This window comes from Notamacropus eugenii, chromosome 2 (genome assembly GCF_028372415.1).
Source record: "Notamacropus eugenii isolate mMacEug1 chromosome 2, mMacEug1.pri_v2, whole genome shotgun sequence".
NCBI lineage: Eukaryota > Metazoa > Chordata > Mammalia > Diprotodontia > Macropodidae > Notamacropus > Notamacropus eugenii.
The window spans coordinates 362830065-362847334 of NC_092873.1; the positions used below are offsets into that span (position 1 = coordinate 362830065).

Consider the following 17270-nt stretch of genomic DNA (forward strand, 5'->3'; position numbering starts at 1 on the left):
ATGTTCTCATCAGTGAATTCTTATTTTATAATTTTAAAATCATTGGCCAGTTTTTCTTCTATTTCCTTCTTCAGCTGTTCCAGGAGAGCTGTTTGTGCATAGGAGCAGTTCATAGTCCCTTCTGAAGTTTCAGATGGAAGTACAGTCTCAGTCCTGACCTCTTTGGTATTTGTGTTTTGGTCCTTATCCCCATAGAAAGATTCTATGTTTTTTTAATGCTTATTTTTCCTTTTTTTTTATTCATGATGGTGATTGTGTGTCGTGTCTTCTGATTCTTTCAGTTAGAAGCTGCAGAACTTGGTGTTGAGCTGACATGTGAAAAAGTTAAGAGGAGGTTTTTGTTTTGTGTTTCCCTGATCAGCCCTGGGGTTAGCTTGTTAAGTGTGGTGGAGTGGTAGTCTGGTCACAGGAGATCTCCTCAGCTGAACTGAGGCAAAGGCAAGCTCAGGGAATGGTGATCCTAGATGCCCTATTGTCTTCCTGTTTCCCCGGGAGTGGTGAGGCACACCTAGATACTAGTCTGAGTTCCCACTCCTCCTGGGACTCCTCTCCTGGCACTGAGGCTTGCCTGGGTCCTAGTGTGAGTTTTCTCTGCCCTGGGTCCAGTAGGAGGAAAACCCCTTAGCTATTTTCCTAGCCTCAGGTGTTATGAGACTATTTGCGGCCTCTGCTGTTCCCATTGATCCAGGATTTTTCTGGGGAAATATTTTATGGTTCTTTGAAGGTCATCAAGTGGGGAGGAGAGAACATTTACTGATCACTCCACCATCCTAGGTCCCAAAAGTTCAACTAGGTGACTTACTCATATTTAATCTGTGGGCTGAAAGTCTCAGGAGCTGTTGCACTGACATCTGGTGGTCAGTGGTTGCCACTCCTTCAGCCCTGTTGGTCTCCCCATAAACATTTTTTTAAAAGTTTTTAGTTCCAAGTTTTATTCTTCTCTCCTTCCCTATTGTCTCCTCTCTCTGAGATGGCAAGCAATAATATAGATTATACATGTGTAATTATGTTAATCATTTCCATATTAGTCATTTTGTAGAAGACTTGTATAAAAAAGTAATAAAGTGAAAAACAGCATACTTCAGTATTAAAGCATTATCAGTTCTTTCTCTGGAGGTGGATAGCATGCTTCATCAATCATCCTTTGGGATTATCTCACATCATTGTATTGCTGAGAAAAGCTAAATCATTCACAGTTTTTCATTGTACAATATTGCTGCTATTGTATGCAATATTCTCCTGGTTCTGTACACTTCGCTATACATCAGTTCATATAAGTCTTTCCAGGTTTTTCTGAAATCATCTTGCTTGCCATTTATTATGACACAACAATATTCTATTACAATCGTACAGCACAGCTTGCTTATCCATTCCCCAGTTGCTGGACATTCCTTTGATTTCTAATTCTTAGCCACCACAAAAAGAGTTGCCATAAATATCTTTGTACAAAGAGGTCCTTTTCCTTTTTTTGGATGTCTTTGGGATATAGACCTAGTGGTGGTATTGCTGGATCAAAGGGCATGCACTGTTTTATAGCCCTTTGGGCATAGTTCTTTTTGATCTCATTTGGAACCAAATCATGACTAGTTGTCTTTTCATCCCTTCCCCTTAAAGTTTGCACACTTGATGAAATGGAAAAACAGCTGCATGAGTTTGCAAGGGAATACGTATTTCATTCTGACATCTTTACTCTTTCATTATTTTTAAATGCTGTTAAATTAACTGCCATTTTACCTTGAAATTCTTGTATCATAAGATAATGATCACCAGAGAAAAGATTGAAGCCAAGTGACAGAGAGGAAAGATTAATGTCTGGGTGTTAATTATCCAGCATGGAAGATCCCAAATGCTCAGTCATGTCACTGAAAAAGAGTTCTTCATTTTTAATGGCAAGCCTCTTCATATATCAGCAGACTTATGGTTTAACTGCTCCAAATTAATCACTCTAACGTCATAGCTGTTAGACATAAACATGACACCAACCAAGACATCTGGATATCTGCTTGGTTTTGCAATCTGTTTCTGAACACTGATTCCAAATAGGTTAGATAAGGCTGAAGCTAGAGGGCTTTGGGTTAGAAGGATCTTCCTGCCTGGTATCAGTAGTATCATAGATCTAGAGCCATCTTGCTCAGTCTCTTCATTGTGTAGAGGAGGAAATTGCAGTCCAGAGAGGCTAAGAGATTGGCCTCAAATCACATAGCTTCTTAATGGCAAAACTCCTTCTTTCTCTCTCCCACCCTCAACTCTGACCTTCACCATGAACAAAATAGAGTTTATGGATTGATACTAAAAGAATCCTTGATGGTCCTTGGAGGCTGCTGTGGTATTCCTCTCCTTTAATAACACTTCTCATCCTCACCAACCTAATAATATGGTTCATGTAGCTGGGTAGCTCTTTTTACCTTAGGTCATGCTGGTCTTATGCCAGTAATATAGGTGCAGGGTAGAACCTAGACCTCTGATTTCATTGGTATAGAGAAATTTTCAGATGAAGAAACTCCTACCAATTTACAGTCTAAGAGAGTTACTTTAGAGCACTGAGAGTGTGAATGATTTGTCTGGAGTCACATAGTCAATATATGGCAAAGGCAAGTCTTTAACCCAAGAACTTTAAGGCCCACTCTTCAACCACTCTACCACCCTGCCTCCAAAAAGATAACTTAGAGGAAAAAGAGGGATATGATGCTTTACTCATTTCATCTTTAGCAAAATGGATGATGTTTTTATACATTATCAATAATCTTTGCACTGGAGTGGGATTGAACAGGATGAAGATTTATTATTTGAAGTTTACTTGTTTAAAAAAAAAAGTAGATGAATCTTTTGGTATAAAAGTGCCTAGGTACAACCGAAAGGGCACAGACTCTGGAGGCAAAGTGCTGGGTTCAATGACCATCTATGACACTTACTACTATCTGTAGTAGTGTTGTGTTACTTTGGGTCTCAGTTTCCTCACCTGCAAAATTGAGGCTATTAAACTAAGGAGCTTCTGAGTTCCCTTAGAGCTCTCAAGCTATGATCCTTATACAAAGGGACCATCTGCCACTTTATTTTCTAGGAGGACCCCACAAACAGGACAGGTTGAAAGCAACTGGGGATAGACATATATGAAAATACATTTGAGTATAAAAGCATCACTAAGCAAGGGGAGCCAGATTCAAAATAATGGGGCAGTCCTTTTCAGTTTATTTGGGTGTGAGCATAGAACTGATTCATCTTTCCTCCGTCTTAATACCAAGGAAATTAGAATCTTGTATTCTTCATTACAGTCATAAACACAAATTCCCAGTTAGGCCACTGGGTGGTGACTGAGTTGTAGAGAATTTGATTTGGGCAAATGTATAAAACTACAGTTACTTGGTGACTCCAATTCAATTCCATTCATTTCAAGTCAATTCAATTAGCTTTTGGAGGGTACTTAGTTTATTTATAGAGAGCTCTCTTGTTACAAAAATACTTTCCTTACAATAATACTAGGAAGCACAAATGTTATTATCACATGTCTGTCTAAAGAAATTGAGGTTTAGAGAGGTGTCTATTCACACAGAGAATAAGTACAAATATTACAACCACAAGTCTACACTGTATGAAGTACTGGAAAGACACGAAAGGAAGAGAAGACATAGTTCTTGCCCTCAAGGAGCTTCTCATTTAGTCAGGGAGATAAGATATACAAAATAGAAAGCAGAAGAATTTGAATTCAATACATAAGGCAATGGAACATTATGTCAGGCAAGACATTGGAGGGTAGGGATCAGTAACTTACGTATCTTGAAATCCCCCACAGTAACTGGTAAATAATAGAAACTTAATAAATTCTTGTTAATTGATTAATTGATCTACAACATATAGGTGTTGAATTAAATGACGTCTTTCCTCCATAATTCTTATCATCTCTAAATCTGTGATCTTCTGTCGTTTTTTTTTTTTCACAAGCCTTTATTCGTTATTACAAACACCCTAAAATCTTGGGTCACTTTCTCTGTCCTGGGGGTAAAGCTGGCATTTGGATGGGGGATGGCAACATTGGCTTCTTCTGAATTTCAGACAGTGTCTTTTACTGAAGAAAGCAGCTAGTTTCTTTTGATGATCTGTCAATCCAGTTGCATATTACCATTCTGTATCTAAAGTAGACAGTCAACAGGATCACCACTGATGGTCTTTCCTTAGGATAAATCATGGCAGTCGCCTAGTGGAGCCACTTCCATCCTTGTCATATTCACTGTGAAAACGATATGCAGTGCTGAGATTAAACAGATCTTTCATTTGGAAGTGAGAGAGCTTGAGTAGCACTGTGTTGTTTGCTTGCCAGAAGACTCCATTGTTCCATTTCTCCCTTTATCAGATCCTTGGTCCTGCTCATTTGAAGAGCTCCCCAAAGACATATCAGTGATATTTTCAAGGTTCAAATGTAAAGGCATCAGACTGACCATCTGTCAAGAGAGGTGGGGACTTCTGCTTGCATATAAATGACCCCAAACTTAAAAGATCATGACAACTAAGGTGGTTGAAGTAGTTTGTCTGCATGATTCAAAACCATGAGATTGTTACCCAAGGCCAGAGCAACATAATCACTATGGGCAAGGATAGAGGACCTTAAGTTTTCTACTTCTTGTTTTCTGAGAGAGAGTACAGTGGTGGGTGGAGTGGGAATGTATTTTTCTCCATTATTACTTTTACTGCTACAGATCTGACTTTCAGCATTTTTTGCACTCCTGCCCAACTGATTACTCATCTTAGACTTATTCTCCTGTTTTGGTTACTGCTGGTCTTCCAGCAACAGCAGCAAGGCATTTTTGAGACAAATGACCACAAACTCCATAGTGGCTATAGGAAGAGCAGAAGACTGTCATTTTATGTGACATTCTATGTGGTCTGGGATGCCAAGACTATCTTTTGATGCACTGTACAATCCCTCTTTTGCTTGGAAAACCTCTAATCTCTTTTCTGAGGTCACCTTGTTGATGACAATGCAGCACTCAGGCAGTCTCAGTCAAAGGTGGGCACTGGAATAATAGACCTGTGCAGCTTCAATCAAATATGCAAAGGCTGCTGGGTTGGGCCAATGTGCATCAGCTGAATGCCCGTTATAAAGAAGTTTATAGTGCTCATTCACCAGCAGGGAACAAAGGTCCTCCCTGAGAATTTCTTTCCTGGGCCTACTCTGAACTGGGCACAGGCATTGTCATTTTCTTGGAGAGCCTTCTTAAAACAGGAAATTCCCAAATTGTGTTTGCCCATGGCAAAATGAATACAGTCCAGATTGTTCTAGAACGTGTATCTTAAGCATTTGCCTGTTGTTTCATGAAGCCTGGATGATTAGCAATGTTTGCACTATTTAATAATTTCATTGCTTTTCGATAATTGCTCCTTAAATATTCAAAATTACTTTTAATAAGAAAAGAAGGAGCACAATTTCCATCTGTATTCATGACATATTTGATATGCCTTTTGCAAGCTTTCAGAGACTTCATTTGGATATAGGCTCTCACTTTATACTGATGAATCTTAGACTTTGTATCTTCTGTTAAGGTTCCACTTTCAGTCTTATGATTTAATCCCTTTTTGCTGGTAGTGTTTCCTGTCTTGTTATTTTTCTGATTTTTGTTGCTATTGCTCTGTGAGATCATTTTTTTTCTAAAACAACAAGGAGATGCAATGCTTCCTCATTGGTAAGGTAGAATATAGAGATTCACAAGCAATAAATGCGCAGCCTGTGCAAACTTTTCTTCAAAAGATTTTATGAACTGGTAGAGTTTTCTCCAGTTCATATTGCTTTAGTATGCTAGTGCAGGTGATAGAGAAGATACATTATTTTTGACATCATCTTAGCCATCCAATTCTTCAATGGCTGAATGGACCTGGTTCTTCAACTGATTCAGTGTTGTTCTGAAATGATCAGCAATAGTCTGCTCATTTTTATAAAACTCAATGACAACCATATTCAGAATGATTTTATAGTCACCCTTGTTGATGCCCCACAGGCAATCAAGGTGCTGGAGGCACATATCATAACTACCAGACATGAGTGCTCGAAAACTATTGCTTTATAATTCCTTCTCTTGATCAGTGATTCTAGAAGTAGAAACTGTTCCTTCATGTTTCTCTGTTCCTTAATGTGGATTTGGAACTGGTAGAAGGGCTGTACACAATGGGTCAATAAAGGTTAGATGTTGGAAGGAGGTCTTTAGTGGAGTCCCATGATCTGTTTAATAGTAAGCACCCCAATATACATGGTAGGGGGGGCTAACTATCACAGGTTCTTAGATCTGTATTCATAAAAGGAAAGCAACTTTCAAAGGGTTAACAATCACTTTAATCAAGCACCAGTATCAGAGAAAATCAAAATCAAAATTTCAGAAAAAATACAGAGAAATAAAAAGTCAACAAACATTCTCCCAAAATATCTGACCATTACATATATACACAGCTACCAGAGAGGGAAGCATCGGTTTCTGGGTTTTAGCTGGTGGCTCCTTAGCAATTTCCTAGAGTCTCTCAGACCAAAGAAACACTTCCAGTCAGTAAGCCCCAAGGTAAAACCTCACCCTCAGAGTATCTGAACACTTTTTAGAGCCAGAGGGCATAACCCTCTGACCCAGTGCCTCAATAGAAAAAATAAACAAAAGGTGCTTGGGACCCTTCTACAAAACAAAACAACTCCCTTAATCAAGCTTCCCACAATGGGCAGGCCCATCAATGAGTGGGAAAGATCCTCCTCAATCACATTATTCAATCAGAGGCACTTTTAATAAAACAAAAGCATCAAAAGTTCCTATTTTACTTGCCTTTACAATCAGTCTTTAGTCTGAGGGGTGGTGGATTGGGAAAGGTTTCATGGAAGACATGACATGTGAGTTAGAATGTGAAAGAGATCTCCAAAAGATGAAGACAGGAAGGAGAGTACTATAAGTGTGGGGAATAGTGTGTCAAGAGCAGGAATTGTCTTACTTTTCTATTTGGACCCAAAGTGTTCAGCACACAGTTAAGTACTTAATAGGTGCTTCATTCATTCACTCTTGAGAAAAAAGGACTGAGGTCCTTTTTATCACATTTAGCAGGGGTGCATCACCAGTAAATGAGATAGGGCTAAAAAAGATGAGGGTGCCACCAGGCTGCAGAAAGTTTTGAGTAGGCAAGAGACAAGGGCTGTGGTGTCTGGCACACAGTGGGAGCTTAACAAAGGCTGGTTGGTTGACTGAGGTAAGGCAGCCTTCAGAAGAATGAGGGGAATGAAGTGGAGTTGTGGTGATGATGAAAGGGATTGGATCAAACTCTAACATCTGTGAATCACTGTGACTTAAAGTACTCTAGTAAAGGACCATAAAGTACCCCTCTTCATTTTACAGAAGAGCAAACTGTGGTTCAGAGACCTGTCCAAGTCCATACAAGTAGTGAACCTGCATCTGAATCCTGGACTCTGTGATGCACTATTCTGCCCGGCTCCCCAGCACTCCTGAGAATGTCTGCTAGAGGGGTCACAGAGGTCTCTTCACTCCAATGTCGCAGCTGCAAGGGAACTCTAGGCCCTTCCTTCTCCAGAGGAGAAAACTGAGGCCTAGAGGAAGGGAATGACTTTCGTGAGGTTACCAAGGTGGTAAGAAAGGGCAAACTGGGAGGACTGGACTCACGTGAGACTACGACAGGAGGTGGGGATAGTGATCATGGAGTGTGTTTGCCAGCCGTCTGATCTCATGACTTTAAATATAGTGCTGTTATCAGCATTGTTAATTAGAAAGAGCAAATGTATACTTATGCTATTTATAGGAGAGAGTAAAGAGGTTGACCTGAGCAGAGTAAATTGTTCATCTTGGAAGTAATGATGTTTGGACAAGTGGGATGGGGTCAGCTCATGGGGAACCTTGAATGCATAGGTAAATAATTTTATATTGGTTTGATGAGTAGCAAAGAGCCACGTTAGATTATTAATCAGGAGATTAGGATGATTAAAAGAAGTATTATAGGGATACTCCTCTGTCAAGGGTCTGAGGGAAAGACACAGTCTTCACTACAGGCATTGTCCAAACCTTGTTAATGTGAATATCACTTATCCCAGGACATCCCTACCTACCTGTCTCTGTTGAAATGAAAAAATTCACACATTTCTTTTTCTAGTTTTAAGTTTATACTAATATCTTTATATCACCTTCATTTTCAAATGTATCTTCCTCTTGTCTCCCTTCCCCCAAAGAACCATCCCTTATAGCAAAGAATAAGTGAGAGGAAAAAAAGGAGTTCAGCAAAACTGACTAATGTATCACCAAGATTGACAGTACATGCAATTTTCCACAGCCACAGTCTTCTACCTCATCAAAAGAGGGGAGGGAGAGAGATTTCCTTATTTCTTCTTGGAGATCAAGTTTGGTCACTGTAATTATATAGCATTTCATTTCTTTCCTTTTCTTTTTTATTCCCTTCTTCCTTCCTTCCTTCCTTCCTTCCTTCCTTCCTTCCTTCCTTCCTTCCTTCCTTCCTTCCTTCCTTCCTTCCTTCCTTCCTTCCTTCCTTCCTTCTTTTTCTTATTACTGTAGTAATCATGAGTACAATTTTCCCATTTAAGTATACTTCATTCTATATAAATTCATAAAAGTCATCCTGTGAATGTCTGAATTCTTCATATTCACTGTCTCTTGTGGTTCACTAATTAATAATTATACAATCACAGTTATGCAACACACATTTGTTTAACCTTTCCCCATTGGTGGACATCTACTTTAAGGTAGCTAGGGGGCTCAGTGGCTATAGTGTTGTACCTGTCAGGAAGAGTTGTGTTCAAATCTTGTCTCTTATTAATTGTGTAATCCTGGGTAAATAATTTAAATTCTCTGCCTCAGCTTCCTCATCCTTAATATGGAGACAGCAATAGCACCTATCTTTTAAAATTGTTGTAAAGACAGAATGAATAACATTTTTAAGGACTTTGTAAACATTAAAATACTATATAAATGTTAGCTATTATTGTTTTTATGTTGTTTCTAGCTCTGTGCTGCTATGGATATTTAATGTATATAGAGCTTTTCTTTCTGTCATATGCCTAGTAATGCAATATTTGGGTCAAAGAGTATAGACATTTTAGCCACTTTCTTAGCATAGTCCCTAATTTCTTTCCCAAATGATTAGACCAATTCACAGTTACACTAACGGCAGAGTCTATCTTTCTGCAGCCCCTTCAACATTCATTATTCCCATCTTTTATCATCTTTGCCAATCCTATTACCACTTATTTTCTTTCACCTCTTCTTCACACTATAGAATGTAAAGTCAAATGTTAAGGTTGCCATCTTGTTATCTGACTCAAAAGAACTTGACTTAGACCATCTAAAAATCTAGCCCCTGGTTGGTATTCAAAAATGAAATCTTTATGAATGATGTGAGCACTCAGTATTAAAGGATAAGGCTGCTTGTCTATATATTGACTAACGTTTTTTAATGATATGAGGGCCAATAGCTGGAATTAAGGCTCTAAAGTACCTCTCTCTAGACTAACTTTCCCTCCTCCAATTTTATTCTGGACAGGTCCCTGAGAATACCCTGCTTCCTACTGATTCACCTTTCTCAGGCAAGGGCTTTGTGCCATTCCAAATGAGCCATGTGAATTTTCATGAAATATGACTATTAAAGGAAATTAGATTTTATAAATGTGGGTTTACCAGTGACCCACAAAACGAACAAACAAAAAACACCCAATCATTCCATGGAGCTTATATGTCTGCAAGTGGTTTCATATCTCTAAATTTTAGATCTTATTTTGTCCATTGCTGAAAGAACATTGTATAAAGGAGTCTGCTTGGTTTGCAATGTTCTCTCTAGATCCCATTTCAGCTCAATTGCATTCATTCTATGCTTAAATATATTGCTGTATAGTTTGGTGTGTATTACTTCTGTCAGCCTTAAGTTTACTTTATTATATTGAAGTAAAGAGATTATAGGAACTAGATTTTAATTCTTACCCCATTAAAGCATATTGTCCTTGATAAGTACAATTTTCATTATATACTAGCAACATATGTATAGCTATAGTCATATCTCTACATAATGGACTTTTTAGAATTTTTTCCTTTAATAAAAATATAATATTTGGTTTCTTTGCCCTGAAGATCTGATTTTTCTAGAGCAATGGGATATCTTCCTAGGTATTTTGGTCCAATTTTTACTGTTGTTTTTACAATTCAAATTGGAGTTGAAATAGAAAATCTACTTGCAGTGACATCAAACTGAAGAAGTCTGAAATCCAGTTCAAATCATTCAATTCTGTTCAGTACATTCAATTCATTTCAACTTATTTCAATTCAGTTGGATTCAATTTAATTTGATTCAATTCAATTCTATGGGATACAATTCAATTCAATCAACCTTTATTAAGTGCCTTCTATACCCAAGGTTATATGTTCATAACTAGAAAGAGATCCAAACACAAAAATGAAACCCTCTTTATTCCTATGGACCTTACATTATAGTGGACTCCTACTTTTGTCCATGAGTTATTTCTAACCAGAGGCACTGGGTTTAATGTAGTAACAGATTCTGGAACTAGAAAGATTTTTGTCTGGAGCATACTTTTTACTTAACTCCCTTTGAGATTCTCTTGGCTAAGAATCAGATATTGCTATTTTCCCCTTCTCACAGAAGGCATACTCAGCAACCGTGAAGATTGAGTAGGTCAGAAACCTGTAACTAAGTGTGTTTAGTTCTTCCAATAAGTGATTGAAGTAAGAAAGGAATGGATGTTGCATATAGAGAAAAAATTACACTCTGATTTTTTTTAAACAAACCAACATCTGCCACCAGAACATGTTCTTTCTATGAAATCCACTTGCTCAGTGAAAGCCTTGTTTTGTTTAGGAAAATCTGAGCTTGAGGGCTGTCATAGGGAGTGCATCATCATCATTTGTCAAAAAACCAGGAGAGAAGACAGGGCCTGCTGAAATCAATAAGGTGGTGTGCAGAATTCTCTTAGATCTGATGGGGAGGGAAAATAAAAAAAAAAAAAACTCTCAACGAAATATGCCTAGGTTTATTTTAGTAGTTATATTTGTAGCTCCATTTTGGGGCAACTTGAGAGGTATGTGAAATTCTGCAGCGTTTGTGTTCATGACCCCTCACCACAGATCAATGAAACACCTTGTTCAGTTCCCTCAATCAAGCAAATTCTTCATAGAACTCCTCTCCTGATATTTTATATTCTATTAAACTTGAATCTAATGAACATTGCTACTCTTTCATTTCATTGTTTCTCCCTTGAGATGTCATCCGACCATGGTAGATATTTATTAGACAAATTGGACCTGCTTTGTAACAAGGGATTTGTCAACTAGCAGTTTTTTTTTGGCTTTGTTTTTGGAGTCAGATTCATAGGTTCATAGAAACATAGATCTCCAGCTGGCAGGGAGGGACCTTAGCAGTTAACTCATCCAAACCTCTCATTTTATAAATGAGGAAAATTCATGTCCAGAGAGATTAAGAAATTCATTCAAGGCTTCACTGTCAGAGTTGAGATAACCCTCAAACACTTACTTGCGGATGGAAAATGCTACAAGAAAATAACTGAAACAAGTTTCCCCCTATGCAAATGTAGGAGATGCTAGAGCTTTTGAAAATTTTCTTTACTGACAGTCACAATCATTCTGAATATTATCTTACCTAGCTTCATAATCAAATAGGAAATCAACAGATTATCCAAACAGAGGTTCATTTATTTTTGCTTCTCAAAATCACAGTTACTGTAAATTGATATTATTAATATAAATGGATATTAATATAAACAAGGAAACATAAATGGAAGCATGGAGGAGTAGTCCCAGGATCAGGAAAATTTAGGGTCAAATCCTGCCTCTAACAATGACTACTTGGGTTACACTGGACAAGTCAAAATCTTTCAACACTCTCAGAAAATTCTCTAAAGTGGAAACACAGGTATTGATCTGAACTATAAGTGGAAATTTGTACCCTGGATATTCTCAGTACCAAGGACAATGCAGGTCTAGTAAGTACCAAAAGAAATAGAACCATTATAACAATAATGATAATAATAACAATATTAACAATAATATTATGTAAGCATGTAATAACAATCATATAATAACCATAATGAAAAAATAATAGCTATAATAAACATAATAATAGTAATAATTGGTGTTTCACAGATAACACACAGGAGGCACTGGAGGTTTTAGGCTGCAGCCTCTAATATGTTTACTCTTGTTGTGGTCAGACAGACAGAGAGCTTCAGAAGGGTAAATAATCAGCTTTATTCTAGTCTTCTCAAATGGTTGCCCGGAAAACCAGTTCCTACAGAATTCTCTAATCACCCTTCTTGCAGGGGCCAGTGAGAAGGGGGGAGCCACTACTCCTATGTCTTGATGGGATCAATCAAGACAGGCACACTTGCGCACATGCCTAAATCTCCTCAAGCTTCAATGGGGGTCCATTGAGGTACACACAGATTCCCCTATGGGTTCCCTATGGGTTTCTCCCATAGATTCCTTGTGGTCTTTCTCCCCATCTCACTGACCAGTGCCTGCTCGCTTTTATAGGGCAACCAGACAAAGAAGGCATTTTGCCAACATTAAGCTCACAGGTTAACTTTAGTAATGTCATCATTTTGTGCAAGTGTAGTTAATATCAATTAGGTCACTCCCATATCTCATGGCACAGTCTTAGTAGGACTATCTGTCAATATGATTCTAAAAACTGCTATCTAGGATCCTTGAGACTATTGTGGGAGTTATTATCTAGCACCTGGAAACTAGACATTCCCATGACTATGAATCCTGAGAAACTAATTCTTTATATACAAATGGGAAGACATTTCCTAATGATCTCAAGTGCTGTGTTAACATTCAAATCTATTCAGTATTTACTACTAAGCCTCTACTTAATTCCAGGCACTATGCTGCATCTTAGGAATGCAAATATTAAAAAAAGGATATAGGCGGAGCCAAGATGGCGAAGTAGAAAGACGCACATACACATAGCTCCGAACTCACAAACCACAGAACGGCAGAGGGGACTAACCCAGGGCGAATTCTGCACCCAGAGACCACGGAATATTGGAGCGAGGGAGATTTCTGTTCCGGAGAGACCTGCAAACCTCTCACGGGGGGACCTTCGCGCCGGGGACTGGGCGCCAGGGCGGGAAGAGGAGAGCAGCCCTGCCGCGGCAGCGACACCGTGGGAAAGAGATCCAGCGGCCACGCGGGTCCCCCCACCCACAGAGGGACCTGCAAAGCTCTAGCAAAAGGTCCGTTGCGCTGCAGACACGGTGCCCAGCCCGGACATGCGGCGGCGATGGCGGCTGTGGCTCCGAGAGACAAAGTTCTGAGAAGGATCCGGAGGCGGGATCTTCAGCAGCTGCATGGTCCCCCAACAACAGGTGACTGACGGGGGTGGGTGAGAGAGTCTCTTTGGCCGGTTGAGAGGGGAGCGTGGTGCCCCCATAGCTCGGGCCCCGCCCCCCCCGGGAGGTGGGGGCTGAGAGGCGGCTGCGGATGGGGGCTCCCCAAACAAGCGGGAGCCTGGATCCATTGTGGAAGGTCTGTGTATAAACCCCCTGAGGGAATTGAGCCAGAGAGGCGGCCCTGCCCATGACCTCAGCACCTGAGCCTAATTTAACACTGAATAACAGCCCTGCCCCTGCCAAAAATCCTAAGGCGGGAAGCAGCATTTGAATCTCAGTCCCCAAACGCTGGCTGGGAGGACCAGGAGGCAAGGTGGATGTGAGGAGAACATTCAGAGGTCAGGCCACTAGGGGGAGACAATGCCAAGAAAAGGGAAAAGAAATAAAACTATTGAAGGGTACTTTATGGGAGAAAAATCACTTCCTCCCTTCCTTTCTGATGGGGAGGAACAAGGCTTGCCATCAGGCAAAGACACAGAAATCGAGGACTTTGTGCCCCAGCCCACCCAATGGGCTCGGGCCATGGAAGAGCTCAAGAGGAATTTTGAAAATCAAGTTAGAGAGGTGGAGGAAAGACTGGGAAGGGAAATGAGAGGGATAAGGGAGAAGCATGAAAAACAGATCAGCTCCTTGCTAAAGGAGAACCAAAAAAATCTTGAAGAAATTAACACCTTGAAAACTAGCCTAACTCAATTGGCAAAAGAGGTTCAAAAAGCCAATGAGGAGAAGAATGCTTTCAAAAGCAGAATTAACCAAATGGAAAAGGAGATTCAAAAGCTTACTGAAGAAAATAGATCTCTCAAATCTGGAATGGTACAGATGGAAGCTTTGGACTTTTTGAGAAAGACAGATATCTCAGCTCATACCACGCAGATTCGAAAAATGGAAGATAATGTGAAATATCTTATTGGAAAAGCAACTGACCTAGAAAATAGAATCAGGAGAGACAATGTAAAAATTCTGGGTCTACCTGAAAACCATGATCAAAAGAAGAGCCTAGACATCATCCTCCACGAAATTATCAAGGAAAACTGCCCTGAGATTCTAGAACCAGAAGGCAAAATAAATGTTCAAGGAATCCGCAGAACACCGCATGAAAGAGATCCAAAAAGAGAAACTCCTAGGAGCATTGTGGCCAAATTCCAGAGTTCCCAAGTCAAGGAGAAAATATTGCAAGCAGCTAGAAAGAAACAATTCAAGTATTGTGGAAATACAATCAGGATAGTACAGGATCTGGCACCTTCTACATTGAGGGATAGAAGGGAATGGAATAGGATATTCCGGAGGTCAAAGGAACTAGGACTGAAGCCAAGAATCACCCACCCAGCAAAAGTGAGTGTAATACTTCAGGAGAAAAAATGGTCTTTCAATAAAATAGAAGACTTTGAAAATTTTCCTGATGAAAAGACCAGAGCTGGAAAGAAAATTTGACTTTCTAACACAAGAATGAAGAGAACCATAGGAAGGTGAACAGCGGAGAGAAATCATAAGGGACTTACTAAAGTTGAACTGTTTACATTCCTACATGGAAAGACGATATTTATAACTCTTGAAACATTTCAGTATCTGAGCACTGGGTGGGAGTACACACACACACACATGCACACACATACACATACATAGAGACAGAGTGCACAGAGTGAATTGAAGAGGATGGGATCATATACTAAAAAAAAAAATGAAATCAAGCAGTGAGAGAGAAATATTGGGAGGAGAAAGGGAGAAGTTATATGGGGCAAATTATCTCTCATAAAAGAGGCAAGCAAAAGACTTATTAGTGGTGGGATAAAGAGGGGAGGCAAGAGAAAAACATGAGATCTACTCTCATCACATTCCACTAAAGGAAAGAATATAATGCACACTCATTCTGATAGGAAAACCTATCTCATAATACAGGAGAGTGGGGGACAGGGGCACAAGCAGGAAGGGGGGGAGGATAGAGGGGAGGGCATGGGGAGGAGAATGCAATACGAGGTCGACACTCATGGGGAGGGAAAGGACCATAAGAAAAAAGAAGTAATGGGGGACAGGACAGGATGGAGGGAAATATAGTTAGTCTTATACAGCACAACTAGTATGGAAATCATTTGCAAAACTAAACAGATATGGCCTATATTGAACTGCCTGTCTTCCAAGGGGAAGGGGTGGAGAGGGAGGGAGCTAAAGAAGTTGGAACTCAAAGTGTTAGGACCAAATGTAATGTTCTTACCACTGGGTAACAATAAACACAGGTTAAGGGGTGAAGAAAGCTATCCGGCCCTACAGGACAAAAGAGAAGACAGAGACAAGGGCAGGGAGGGATGATAGAGGAGAGAGCAGATAGGTCACAGGGGCAATTAGAAAACTTGGGTCTGGGGGGGGGAGGGGGAAAAACGGGGAGAAAATTTGTAACCCAAAATTAAAAGTTTAATAAAAAAAAAACACACTTCAGCTAAAACTTATCTTTAAATAAAGAGCATAAAGGATAATATCCCTTTCAGTACAAAAAAAAAAAAAAGATATAATTTCTGCCCTCAAAGAGTTTATGTTCCATGAGATTTGAAGGCATCTGTTAACTTTTAAATCTGAAAGTATTCATTTCTGTATTTTAACAGATCCTGAAAGGACTTCTAAGAAGCGACTACTGAACAAATAGATGAATTTTGTTAGTTTAATGAATTACTATTAGGAGGAAGCATGATGTAGCAAGGATAACATTTAATCTGTTGGGCTGTAATGTGGTCTCTGCTGCTTGCTGACTTGGTCACCCTGAAAAAAATCACTTAGCCTCTATTGACTTTAGGTTTTTTTTGTTTTTAGAAACTTGTTGGGGCTGAGGCAGGGGTGGGTGAGTGGAGGGAGAAGACAGTTTAGATAATCTTTGAAGTCCTTTCCAAATGCTCCCTCTTGGCTCACTCCCTCAACTAGCATTAGCACTACCAAATTGGGTCCCCAGAGGGCATACTGTTACTAGTCACAGGGTTTAGAGGTGACCTTGTGTCTATTGGCTATTCTCCTGATGCTGCAGTCCACTACACCTCATTTGTGTACTTTCCTTTAATAATCAGACAGTAGATCAGCTAGATTTTTGCTAAAATATTATTTTACCAAATGCATTTTATCTAATGGAAAAGTAAGAGTAGTGGTTACAAAGCATTTTCCCTAAAACATGGGATAAACTATCTCAAACTGTAAGCAAGAGGGAACATGTCAGAGACAATGTGAAATTAAAAGTCAGTGTTAGTTAGGTAAATGTGTAGAGAACACATCTCCAGGACAGCTCAAAACTCTATAATCATAGAGTTTCACTGGACTTTACTTCATTGGTCAAATCATCCCACTCCTCAAATAGCTTGGTTTCTTGCAAAGTATAACTTTTCCTCTGGAATAGCATCTCAACTGAGTTTCTCCTTATGGGTTTCTTGGCTACTGAATTGGTTCCTCCCCCTTCTTGTCTGCTGAACAAATTTCCCTCCAAAAGTTTGAGCATGTTGCTTAGATGTATGGTGGTCTTAACTACTGCCAGTAAAAGTTGGATTGGTTAGTTGAGCTCCATTCTGCTGCTAGACTGAGTCAAGCAGCTAACCATGCCACGAAACTTCTGCTTCTGACTGAAAACAGGCAGGTCACTGGACCAATGGATCACTGAGCTGTTTTAAGGACAAAACATCCCTCTTAGTGGATCTGTTGGATTCCCTGGGCTTACTGTTTGATGTGCAGTTAGATTTTACAATTTTCAGTCACTATGTTGACCGGTGATATTGTTTTCTCTTTTGCTGGGGTGTTTCAGGGCTCTTTTTTATCTGCATGAAAAGTACATCTGTATGGTATTGTGCTCTTTCAGTTAGCTCCATGACTTTTAGTCTAAGTTTGATATAAGCTTCTCTTCTTT

The 17270-nt window shown here is 39.6% G+C and overlaps 1 pseudogene; it reads right to left on the bottom strand.

The window, feature by feature from the left end:
- Positions 1 to 3976: 3976 nt before the first annotated feature.
- Positions 3977 to 17270, bottom strand: part of LOC140523071 (CCR4-NOT transcription complex subunit 10 pseudogene) — a 92907-nt pseudogene continuing 79613 nt past the window's right edge.